Genomic DNA, 9,271 nt, shown 5'->3' with positions numbered 1-9,271 from the left:
AGATTTCCAGTGTTCCTCTAGTAGTGAGGGTTGAGCGCTTGTTTTGTATGTTTTCACTAGGGTGTTGTGGTAGTACTTCATACAAATATGGGTAGGTGTGGAAGGTAGTATGGGCCCGTGCTACTGAAAGCACATGACCCATACGCGTATTAGGGAAACCATGACCTCTAGGGTTGGGTTGAGAGTTGGTTCCCGGGTTAGTAGGAAGTGTCTGAGATTTTGTGGTGTTTTTTTCAGTATGGAGATTCCGAGACATGCTAGGAGTGGATCCGGGTCAGGATCAGGAACAGGAGAGGGAGTTCCGGGTGGGTCAGTACCACCCGAGGTTATTGGTCAGATGAGCACGTGCGAGTTGGATGCGAGGATTCGTGAGATCCTGCATGATGAGGTTACTGCGTTGTTCCGGGCTGAGTTCTCGGAACTGTTTGGGTCGATCAAGACCGCCATAGTTGAGTATTTTGATGAGCGCTATGCAGCTCTCACAGAGACGGTTGCCGCGGCGGCTACATCGGCTGTAGCAGCGGCAGGGGGAGGAGCTGGTCGGGGTTTTCAGTATCGGGACTTCGATAATAGGAACCCTCCCACCTTTGATGGAGTTCAGGACCCAATTGTTGCTATGAGATAGTTATCGGACGTGGAGGGGTGTTTCTTCACGTGTTCATCCCATGCTGATCAGAGGGTGAGGTGTGCTCTGAACCTGTTGAGGCTCGGGATGAAGGACTGGTGGAGATTGACCACGGGGTCATATTCGAATGCCCAGAGGGCCACGGTTTCATGGGATCAGTTCAGAGAGATGTTCAACACTCGTTATGTTCCACGGGTTGAGAGGGAGAGATTGGATCAGTAATTCCTTGAGCTGAAGCATGATTCGGAGTCGGTGACGAAGATCATCAGGATGTACACTGAGAGGGAGATGTTCTGCCCTGAGTTCGCCTCCGAGCAGGCTCAGATGTCTCGATATCTGAGCATGCTCAAGAGGGATATCAGACAGTTTGTGTCTACACAGAGGTGCAAGACATTGTTGGAGTTGCAGGAGGCCGCCAGGCGGCGTGAGTTAGAGATTGAGTTGCAGTTGCGTGAGCTGAGGCAGGCTCTGGTGCAGTCGCAGCCGGCGCCGAAACGGTCCAAGACCGTTGATTCTAGGGTGGGAGATCTGAGCAGCCACACTTGTAGGAAGTCTGGGAGGGGCCACACCAGAGTTCGTAGGTCCGGTGGTGCATGTCGCAAGTGCGGAAAGGAAGGGCACTATGAGAGGGATTGTCGGCAGTTAGCGCCGGTTCGGGATTTGAGGATTTGTTATCATTGTCATCAGGTTGGGCACTTGAGGGTCAACTGTCCACAGCTTGCTGCAGGACCGGTGCAGGCTCCAGCACCGGCCACTTTGAGGATCACGGGTGGAGGTCAGGGTGGAGCAGAGCCCCCAAGGGCTCAGGGTCGTGCTTTTCAACTTACAGCAGAGGAGGTCAGAGCAGTATCGGATGCAGCCGCGGGTATGTTTCTTTCTTGATGTCTTGATTATCTAGTGATTATTGTGGAGTATTGTTTATCTTCTAGTCTCATTGTGTGGTTTTGGTGTGGTATTCGTTGTTCTTTGAGAGTTATGGTATGGTTATGGGTTAGTGATGGGAATTTCGTTGGTTATCATTCATGAGGGTTATTAGTGGAAAGATGGCGTTGGTCTGAATGTCGGGTAGCATCTGCTTTTTGAGGAGTGGTTAGCTGCAGGTTGAGTTTCTTTCGAGCGGGATGATCAGTGTGGAAATGTGATTTTCTGAAGATTGCTAGTGCTAGTGGGAATCAGTCTGCGTGTAAGTGTTGGTTTTGTGCAGGGTTGTTTTGGGAGGTCGGGATAGCGACCGGTGGTTGATAGTCAGTGCCCTAAGTGGGTGAGAATTGGAAAATTCTCCGGAAGATCGATGAGTATGTGAGATTGTTTAGCTGTCTGGGATTTAGCAATATTTTGTCAGCCAAGAGCGTAGGCCGGTATGAGTAAGTGGCAGGCATGCGGGGCGAGATACAGACCTAGGGCATTTGATGGTGGAGGGCCAGGGATTAGGCCGGGATTGAGTATGTATGATGGAGGTAGAGTTTGGAACCCCTAGAGGGCTAGAACAGTATGCATGGGAGGATTTCCCGGAGAGATAACTCGGAATGATGAGTGTTAGTTGAGCGGTCCGGATAGGCTGAAGGCCGGTAGGCGTACCAGTCAGGCCGAAGGCTCGGAGAACGGTCCAGCCAGACTGAAGGCACTGGAGGGCGGTCCAGATTGGCTGAAGGTTCTGAGAATGGTCCAGATTGACTGAAGGCCTGGTAAGGCGGTCCAGTCATGCTGAATACACTACAGGTATTGTTAGACCGGTTCGAGGAAATGGATTGAGTATGTTGCGATGTGTTAGCATTAGAAGGTCTGGCCCCGAGTATTAATCTTGATTAGTGGAGATAGTGCATGGACTCAGGGGTCCTTGCGAGCAGATTCAGATCATGTGTGTTGCATGGATAGCGGTTATGCTATAAAGGAGTGGTGTAGCGTTCGGCGAACACTATGGCACTTGTCGTGGTGACAAGGCGGCCAAGTGGATTTCCTTGGTAAGGGAAAGAGAGAGGAATGTAACTCCGAGAGGGAGTGTAAATTCACGGAAGTGAAAGCAGCAGTGCAGAGTTATGGTTGGAGTGGCCCAATTGCGGTCATTGAGCAGCGGGATTGCGACAGTGGTATGGGATCACATCCGGTTTGGGATATCTGCTGAGGTCGCGGAAGGAATTCCGCGGGTGTAGAGCCAAGAGGCTCGGAAGGGATGCAGGGAGGGAGTCTTGGGCTCCCAGTGTGATTCTGGTCAGGGAATTGTGTATGTAGTGGTGGTTCATCCTGGGGGATGTTTGGAGATGTCGTCAGTGTGACGGGTTTTCCCAACCCAAGAGTGATAGGGCTAGTTCAGCATGTGCATGCGATTGCAAGAGGAGAACTCATGGGAGTTGCTCTGAGGCTGAAGAATATGTCATTCTGTCAGCAGGGTGTGGATAAAGTTGGACTCGGATCAGGAACGTGGTGGTTCAGGGTTATATCTAGCTCGTAAGAGTCAAGCGATTGTGGTGATCAAGATCGAGAAAAGAACCATGGAGTGGTACTCGGTTGATAAGTGTGGAGCCTGGTGGGTCTGGTTATCAGAGGGCAAAGCCGGTGGCTGGCTTGAGACGGTGGTCAGGACACCGCAAGAAAGGAGAAAGTGAGTTTCGGGTTTCTATGGTTGTGCTTTGAGTAACCTGGTTTGGTTAATGCCAGGTGGTGCGTTGTGGGAGTATTTCTGGAGTTGAGTTGCCGCAGGCTTCGAAGACGAATCCTAATTTAAGTGGGGGAGAATTGTAACATCCCGGAATATCAAGAGTAAAGTTGAAGGGTTAAAAGAGTAAATTGGAAAGGGCAACTCGGCGAGTAGGGTCGCGATTTTGGTCGCGTGTTAAGTGGCCGACTCGGCGAGTCGGCGACTGGACTCGGCGAGTAGGCGCTGAGTGGAGAAATCCCAAATTTCGGAGGATGAGCCCTATATAAAGGACATTATACCCTCTCCCCAGCCTCCTTACCTTCCCTTAAGTTCAGAAAACCCTAGAAACGCGATTGTGAAGGATTGGAGTGCAATTGAACCTTGGAAAAGAGATTTGGAGGAAGATCTTGGAGAGTTAGGAGGCTTGGAGCAAGGGGCTTTGCTTAGATTCGGATTTATTTGCTGTTGAGGCTTCCTTTTGAGGTATAATCTCGTTCTTGGGCTGTTATTCTTCTAGATTCATTATTCTTGGAATGTATGGGAGGTTTAGCTTGTGGTATCTTGAGTTTGAAGAGTAGATCTAAGGTTGATACCTCAGATCTGGAGTGGAGGAGGTCTAAAGTGCATTAAAGTCCCTGTTCTTGAGTGGTTAGTGAAGCCATCATGTCCCAAACCCTAGCCCTAAAGTGTAAAATGCCTAGATCTCTTTGGATTCACGTAAAGTTTGCCACTTTACGTGATGGATGGGTTGTAGGAGGCTAGATATACGTTTTGGATCAATTGCATGGCCTGGAAGGTTCTGTTTGGAATGAGATCTAGAGGCACTCGACGAGTCACAAAGGTGTACTCGGCGAGTTGCTTGAAGATGGTCTGGAACTCGGCGAGTTGGAAGAACAACTCGGCGAGTAGGTTGAAGATAGCCTTGGACTCGGCGAGTCTGTTCTTGGACTCGGCGATTCTGGTCGTGAGGTCCAAGTTTCTTCTGGTTGAGCTGTGACTCGGTGAGTCAAGGGATGACTCGGTGAGTCGAGTGAGAAAGGACTCAGAGTTGCTGGACTCGGCGAGTCTTGGGGTGACTCGGCGAGTTAAGTCACGGTTGGGGGAGATTCTGTGTATGTGGACTCGGCGAGTCATTGGGATGACTCGGCGAGTAGAGTCCGTCAGGGGTTGGCTTTCGTCAATGGTTGACCAGTTATTTTCCATGGGCATTTTGGTAATTATTGAATATTGTTTTGAGTTTAGTGTCTTGGTGTTGGCCAGTGTTGGAGATCGTATCAGTGGTTGGAGTAGCTTGGGTTATCTGTTCAGTCGGTAATTTCGAGGTGAGTTATCCTCACTATATCAACAGGGTCTAAGGCACCAAGGCCGGCCCTTTATCGGATTGAGATCCGGGTAATTGTTGTTATGATACTGCTTTGATATGTTGCATCCTGGTAGCTGGGATGGTATAAGTTAGAGACCTGGTTGAGGTCGGTATCCTGATATGTAGGGTGATGCTATGCTAGTGACCGGTTAGGTCGGTATCCTGGTTAGGATGATGATATGTTATGTGATCTATTTGATCAGTTTGTTGACTATGAATTGTTATATGATTGTATGTTCATGTGCACATGGTTGTGTGGACTGGAGTTGGGTTGAGGTGGGTCCTGCTTTGTGCTGTAGGCCAAGATATCCAGGGCAGACCAATTGCCCCGAAGGCCCAGCGAGCGGTCCGGATAGGCTGTAGGCCCCAAGAGGGCGGACCAGACGTGCCGAGGCTCGGAGAGTGGACCAGGCCGACTGAAGGCCCGGTGCGGGCGGACCAGTCATACTGTAGACTCAGAGATTGGACCAGGTGGATTGAAGGCTCGGTGCAGGCGGACCAATCACACTGAAGACTCGATGTATATGGCTAGGCTCAGAGAGTGGACCAGGCCGACTGAAGGCCCGGTGCGGGCGGACCAATCATACTGTAGACTCGGAGAATGGACCAGGTGGATAGAAGGCCCGGTGCGGGCGGACCAATCACACTGCAGACTCGATGTATATGGCTAGACTCGGAGGGTGGACCAGGTGGACTGTTGGCCGGTGCGGTGGACCAGTCACACAGTAGACCCGAAGTGCATGGCTATTCTGTGATCAGATATGATATGGCATGATTATGCGTGTATGGTATATGTGGTTGGTGTTTTGGGGATATCTCACTAAGCTTTCGGGCTGACAGTTGTGGTTGTATGTTTTTCAGGTTCTTCAGGAGACCGTGGCAAGGCGAAGGCGTGATCGTACCGCTCCTCATGTTTATGTTGTGATGTGATTCTGGGAATACTCTAAATAAATTGTATTGAAAACCTTTTTGTAATAATTTAATGAAATCGGGTTGTTTTTGAAAAGTTTAAATTGGTTGGAATTTTTCGGTCGTTACAAGTTGGTATCAGAGCCTTGGTTTGAGTGAATTGGAGGAACACTCGTGTAACTCCAGTCTCAAATCGAGGAGGGTTTTCAAAAGAGAATTTAAAACGGTTTTCAAAATGAGTAAAAGGAGGACACGGAGGTACAATCAGCCGGAGCCAGTAACTAACCCCAAAATACCATACATTATCTTTGTTTTTGAGCATTGTTAGAACAGCATGCTAGTGCTAGGCTAGGGATCTTCAGGATTTCATGATAATGTTGCCTGATTTATGATGCCTGTTAGCCTAGGATTTCCTTGAGGGAGATTTCCAGTGTTCCTCTAGTAGTGAGGGTTGAGCGCTTGTTTTGTATGTTTTCACTAGGGTGTTGTGGTAGTACTTCATACAAATATGGGTAGGTGTGGAAGGTAGTATGGGCCCGTGCTACTGAAAGCACATGACCCATACGCGTATTAGGGAAACCATGACCTCTAGGGTTGGGTTGAGAGTTGGTTCCCGGGTTAGTAGGAAGTGTCTGAGATTTTGTGGTGTTTTTTTCAGTATGGAGATTCCGAGACATGCTGGGAGTGGATCCGGGTCAGGATCAGGAGCAGGAGAGGGAGTTCCGGGTGGGTCAGTACCGCCCGAGGTTATTGGTCAGATGAGCACGTGCGAGTTGGATGCGAGGATTCGTGAGATCCTGCATGATGAGGTTACTGCGTTGTTCCGGGCTGAGTTCTCGGAACTGTTTGGGTCGATCAAGACCGCCATGGTTGAGTATTTTGATGAGCGCTATGCAGCTCTCACAGAGACAGTTGCCGCGGCGGCTACATCGGCTGTAGCAGCGGCAGGGGGAAGAGCTGGTCGGGGTTTTCAGTATCGGGACTTCGATAATAGCAACCCTCCCACCTTTGATGGAGTTCAGGACCCAATTGTTGCTATGAGATAGTTATCGGACGTGGAGGGGTGTTTCTTCACGTGTTCATCCCATGCTGATCATAGGGTAAGGTGTGCTCTGAACCTGTTGAGGCTCGGGGTGAAAGACTGGTGGAGAATGACCACGGGGTCATATTCGAATGAGCAGAGGGCCACGGTTTCATGGGATCAGTTCAGAGAGATGTTCAACACTCGTTATGTTCCACGGGTTGAGAGGGAGAGATTGGATCAGTAATTCCTTGAGCTGAAGCATGATTCGGAGTCGGTGACGAAGATCATCAGGATGTACACTGAGAGGGAGATGTTCTGCCCTGAGTTCGCCTCCGAGCAGGCTCAGATGTCTCGATATCTGAGCATGCTCAAGAGGGATATCAGACAGTTTGTGTCTACACAGAGGTGCAAGACATTGTTGGAGTTGCAGGAGGCCGCCAGGCGGCGTGAGTTAGAGATTGAGTTGCAGTTGCGTGAGCTGAGGCAGGCTCTGGTGCAGTCGCAGCCGGCGCCGAAACGGTCCAAGACCGTTGATTCTAGGGTGGGAGATCTGAGCTGCCACACTTGTAGGAAGTGTGGGAGGGGTCACACCAGAGTTTGTAGGTCCGGTGGTGCATGTCGCAAGTGCGGAAAGGAAGGGCACTATGAGAGGGATTGTCGGCAGTCAACGCCGGTACGGGATTTGAGGATTTGTTATCATTGTCATCAGGTTGGGCACTTGAGGTTCAACTGTCCACAGCTTGCTGCAGGACCGGTGCAGGCTCCAGCACCGGCCACTTTGAGGATCACGGGTGGAGGTCAGGGTGGAGCAGAGCCCCCAAGGGCTCAGGGTCGTGCTTTTCAGCTTACAGCAGAGGAGGTCAGAGCAGTATCGGATGCAGCCGCGGGTATGTTTCTTTCTTGATGTCTTGATTATCTAGTGATTATTGTGGAGTATTGTTTATCTTCTAGTCTCATTGTGTGGTTTTTGGTGTGGTATTCGTTGTTCTTTGAGAGTTATGGTATGGTTATGGGTTAGTGATGGGAATTTCGTTGGTTATCATTCATGAGGGTTATTAGTGGAAATATGGCGTTGGTCTGAATGTCGAGTAGCATCTGCTTTTTGAGGAGTGGTTAGCTGCAGGTTGAGTTTCTTTCGAGCGGGATGATCAGTGTGGAAATGTGATATTCTGAAGATTGCTAGTGCTAGTGGGAATCAGTCTGCGTGTAAGTGTTGGTTTTGTGCAGGGTTGTTTTGGGAGGTCGGGATAGCGACTGGTGGTTGATAGTCAGTGCCCTAAGTGGGGGAGAATTGGAAAATTCTCCGGAAGATCGATGAGTATGTGAGATTGTTTAGCTGTCTGGGATTTAGCAATATTTTGTCAGCCAAGAGCGTAGGCCGGTATGAGTAAGTGGCAGGCATGCGGGGCGAGATACAGACCTAGGGCATTTGATGGTGGAGGGCCTGGGATTAGGCCGGGATTGAGTATGTATGATGGAGGTAGAGTTTGGAACCCCTAGAGGGCTAGAACAGTATGCATGGGAGGATTTCCCAGAGAGATAACTCGGAATGATGAGTGTTAGTTGAGCGGTCTGGATAGGCTGAAGGCCGGTAGGCGTACCAGTCAGGCCGAAGGCTCGGAGAACGGTCCAGCCAGACTGAAGGAACTGGAGGGCGGTCCAGATTGGCTGAAGGTTCTGAGAATGGTCCAGATTGACTGAAGGCCTGGTAAGGCGGTCCAGTCATGGTGAATACACTACAGGTATTGTTAGACCGGTTCGAGGAAATGGATTGAGTATGTTGCGATGTGTTAGCATTAGAAGGTCTGGCCCCGAGTATTAATCTTGATTAGTGGAGATAGTGCATGGACTCAGGGGTCCTTGCGAGCAGATTCAGATCATGTGTGTTGCATGGATAGCGGTTATGCTATAAAGGAGTGGTGTAGCGTTCGGCGAACACTGTGGCACTTGTCGTGGTGACAAGGCGGCCAAGTGGATTTCCTTGGTAAGGGAAAGAGAGAGGAATGTAACTCCGAGAGGGAGTGTAAATTCACGGAAGTGAAAGCAGCAGTGTAGAGTTATGGTTGGAGTGGCCCAATTGCGGTCATTGAGCAGCGGGATTGCGACAGTGGTATGGGATCACATCCGGTTTGGGATATCTGCTGAGGTCGCGGAAGGAATTCCGCGGGTGTAGAGCCAAGAGGCTCGGAAGGGATGCAGGGAGGGAGTCTTGGGCTCCCAGTGTGATTCTGGTCAGGGAATTGTGTATGTAGTGGTGGTTCATCCTGGGGGATGTTTGGAGATGTCGTCAGTGTGACGGGTTTTCCCAACCCAAGAGTGATAGGGCTAGTTCAGCATGTGCATGCGATTGCAAGAGGAGAACTCATGGGAGTTGCTCTGAGGCTGAAGAATGTGTCATTCTGTCAGCAGGGTGTGGATAAAGTTGGACTCGGATCAGGAACGTGGTGGTTCAGGGTTATATCTAGCTCGTAAGAGTCAAGCGATTGTGGTGATCAAGATCGAGAAAAGAACCATGGAGTGGTACTCGGTTGATAAGTGTGGAGCCTGGTGGGTCTGGTTATCAGAGGGTAAAGCCGGTGGCTGGCTTGAGACGGTGGTCAGGACACCGCAAGAAAGGAGAAAGTGAGTTTCGGGTTTCTATGGTTGTGCTTTGAGTAACCTGGTTTGGTTAATGCCAGGTGGTGCGTTGCGGGAGTATTTCTGGAGTTGAGTTGC

Source organism: Lactuca sativa, chromosome 4, assembly GCF_002870075.4.
Source record: "Lactuca sativa cultivar Salinas chromosome 4, Lsat_Salinas_v11, whole genome shotgun sequence".
Lineage (NCBI taxonomy): Eukaryota > Viridiplantae > Streptophyta > Magnoliopsida > Asterales > Asteraceae > Lactuca > Lactuca sativa.
Note: the sequence above shows the minus strand (reverse complement) of the source record.